Consider the following 3,961-nt stretch of genomic DNA (forward strand, 5'->3'; position numbering starts at 1 on the left):
TTATTTATTATTATGATTGTTTGTTGTTGTTTGACAGTGGCGACACTGGAATAATGCTGCAGAGAGGAACAGCGATAACCAAAGTAATGGTCATCTCTCCTGGATCCACAAGAACATTTATTTTCTTTTTCTACATTTTTTGTATTCATGTTGATATTGACATTGCTCTTTGAAATAAAGATAATTGATTTTGAAGTTTTTATTGCTTATTTTGCATAATATTCACAATAATGCATATCTTAAGCAATTGTCTACAGCCCTGAGAAATAACGGTATAATGCTGGCGTCCCTGCTGCCAGCTCTTTCCCGTAAATTATAGAAATACAGACATATATCGTTTTTCTGGTTTACAGACTACTACCGTAAAGTCATTTTACGTACAAATACCGTAAAAATAATGGTATAATGCTGGCGTCCCTGCTGCCAGCTCTTTACCGTAAATTATAGAAATACAAACATATACCGTTTTTCTGGTTTACAGACTACTACCGTAAAGTCATTTTATGTACGAATACCATAAAAATAACGGTATACTGCTGGCGTCCCTGCTGCCAGCTCTTTACTGTTATTTTACAGGAAAAGTGTTTACAGTGTAATACCTAACACCTAACCCTAAACCATACTGCCACCCTAAAATTCAGTGATTTCCTTGTGGGGACTAGCTTCTGGTCACCACAAGGATGGCCGAGTCCCCACAGTGTGAGTGTGTTAACAGGTTTTGGTCCTCATGATGCAAGTAATACAAAGGCACACGCACGCACGCACACACGCATACACATATACAAGAATGCAAGGAGGTCAACATGAATGAATATACGTCAAAAGGCAGAGACAGGGATATATATATATGTGGTGATAGCAGGTGCTTCTTGCGAGGTGCAAGATGCTAGCAGGCAGGGCATACATGGAACGCCATAACCAAGTGGCTGGCATAGTATACAGAAACATCTGTGCCGAGTACAGGCTGGAAGTCCCAATGTCAAAATGGAATACACCTCCAAGGGTGGTTGAGAATGACCAAGCTAAGATCCTGTGGGGCTTCCAGATACAAACTGACAAACTAGTAATGGCCAACCAACCGGACGTAGTACTGGTGGACAAACAGAAGAAGAAGGCTGTAGTGATAGATGTAGCAATCCCAAGCGACAGCAACATCAGGAAGAAGGGACACGAGAATCTCGAGAAATACCAAGGGCTGAAAGAAGAGCTAGAAAAGATGTGGAAGGTGAAGGCACAAGTGGTCCCCGTGGTAATAGGAACATTGGGGGCTGTGACCCCCAAACTGGGAGTGTGGCTCCAACAGATCCCACACACACACACACACACACACACACACAGACTGGGTATTTTGTTGGACTATAGGCTTTATAATTTCTTTTGATGTCACTTCTATATGTCATTCAAGTCCACTCTATTAGTGCAATGAAGAAAGACAAAAAACAATTCATTGCATTTAATGTACACAAAACAGTATGTTGTTGCAACCCCACTCTGATCTTAGACTATTTTGATTTCAGGCGCTTCATTGGTATAAATCCAGAGAGAGGGGCAAAGGCCAAAAGGGGGCAAGGTTGTCTCCAAGAAGAAAGGTGTGATCGTCCAGAAGAAGTCTTCTGCAGTCAATACACACGTTGCCATGCTACTGAAGAATCTCCTTGACTTTGAATGGAACTTCATATAGATCGGTGACCTCTTTAATCTCGCTCTCTTTGTTTTCACAGTCTGGCATTGCCACATTAAGCCACAAGAAAACTGGCATTATTAACTTTATAAGCATTAGTTTGGAGTGTATACTGTACATTCCTGATTGTATAGGTTATTTATTATTATGATTGTTTGTTGTTGTTTGACAGTGGCGACACTGGAATAATGCTGCAGGGAGGAACAGCGGCTACCAAAGTAATGGTCATCTCTCCTGGATCCACAAGAACATTTATTTTCTTTTTCTACATTTTTTGTATTCATGTTGATATTGACATTGCTCTTTGAAATAAAGATAATTGATTTTGAAGTTTTTATTGCTTATTTTGCATAATATTCACAATAATGCATATCTTAAGCAATTGTCTACAGCCCTGAGAAATAACGGTATAATGCTGGCGTCCCTGCTGCCAGCTCTTTCCCGTAAATTATAGAAATACAGACATATATCGTTTTTCTGGTTTACAGACTACTACCGTAAAGTCATTTTACGTACAAATACCGTAAAAATAATGGTATAATGCTGGCGTCCCTGCTGCCAGCTCTTTACCGTAAATTATAGAAATACAAACATATACCGTTTTTCTGGTTTACAGACTACTACCGTAAAGTCATTTTATGTACGAATACCATAAAAATAACGGTATACTGCTGGCGTCCCTGCTGCCAGCTCTTTACTGTTATTTTACAGGAAAAGTGTTTACAGTGTAATACCTAACACCTAACCCTAAACCATACTGCCACCCTAAAATTCAGTGATTTCCTTGTGGGGACTAGCTTCTGGTCACCACAAGGATGGCCGAGTCCCCACAGTGTGAGTGTGTTAACAGGTTTTGGTCCTCATGATGCAAGTAATACAAAGGCACACGCACGCACGCACACACGCATACACATATACAAGAATGCAAGGAGGTCAACATGAATGAATATACGTCAAAAGGCAGAGACAGGGATATATATATATGTGGTGATAGCAGGTGCTTCTTGCGAGGTGCAAGATGCTAGCAGGCAGGGCATACATGGAACGCCATAACCAAGTGGCTGGCATAGTATACAGAAACATCTGTGCCGAGTACAGGCTGGAAGTCCCAATGTCAAAATGGAATACACCTCCAAGGGTGGTTGAGAATGACCAAGCTAAGATCCTGTGGGGCTTCCAGATACAAACTGACAAACTAGTAATGGCCAACCAACCGGACGTAGTACTGGTGGACAAACAGAAGAAGAAGGCTGTAGTGATAGATGTAGCAATCCCAAGCGACAGCAACATCAGGAAGAAGGGACACGAGAATCTCGAGAAATACCAAGGGCTGAAAGAAGAGCTAGAAAAGATGTGGAAGGTGAAGGCACAAGTGGTCCCCGTGGTAATAGGAACATTGGGGGCTGTGACCCCCAAACTGGGAGTGTGGCTCCAACAGATCCCAGGAACAACATCTGAGATCTCTGTCCAGAAGAGTGCAGACCTAGGAACAGCTAAGATACTGCCCAGGACACTCAAGCTCCCAGGCCTCTGGTAGAGGACGCGAGCCCTTGAAGGAAGGAATAAAAGACCGCCCCAAAGTGGGGCGGGTGAGGAATTCTTTTTTTTTTTTTTGTGGCAGAAATGCTGCTGCAGGTAATTATGAATATGAAAATCTGAATGGGTTTTTTGCCATATGATTATTCAAGTGACAATACTTATGAATAATACTGAAAACTAGAACACCTCTGACATTTCCTGTCCTGATGGTGGAGCCTCAACCAGAAGGGACTTACCACAGAAGGTCTCCAGTCAGATTCGCCTGGTGAAGTCTGCTGTTGTGTTAATCTAACAGTGAAGAAAACCGCAAATGCATTTCTAAATAATTACAGTGCGAGCCTGTCAAAAGCAGTAGATGGTAAATGGACTTCACTTATATAGTGTTTTCCAACCTTATCTGGTCAAAGTGCCTTACAGATTCACCCGCTCATCCTTTCTCACACACACACACACACACACACACACACTGATGATGGCAGAGCTACCACACAAGGCGATGGCCTGGCCACCAGCAGCAACCTAGGGTTCAGTGTCTTGCCCAGGAACATTTTGTTATGTGGACTGAGGAGACTGGGAATCAAACTGCCAAGCCTGTGATCAGAGTTGGACCCGCTCCACCCCGAGCAGCCAAGGAATGTGCTGACTTTGTCATAATGGCTAACAAAGAAATATAAAGATTTCTGTCTTACCTCTGTTGTGATGTGACCAGCAGTTGAACCCAGGAGGTCTGCTCTGCATTCC

General features: G+C 42.5%; 1 long non-coding RNA gene across 1 annotated transcript in view; it reads right to left on the reverse strand.

Annotated features, from left to right (window-relative positions):
* LOC109972701 (uncharacterized) overlaps positions 1–3,961 on the reverse strand; it is a 12,281-nt gene extending 8,320 nt beyond the window's left edge. The window contains exon 1 of the long non-coding RNA XR_002276733.1: positions 3,910–3,961. This is a non-coding gene — a long non-coding RNA (uncharacterized LOC109972701). The remainder of the gene's footprint in view (positions 1–3,909) is intronic.

Source organism: Monopterus albus, unplaced genomic scaffold, assembly GCF_001952655.1.
Source record: "Monopterus albus unplaced genomic scaffold, M_albus_1.0 scaffold267.1, whole genome shotgun sequence".
Classification (NCBI taxonomy): Eukaryota; Metazoa; Chordata; class Actinopteri; order Synbranchiformes; family Synbranchidae; genus Monopterus; species Monopterus albus.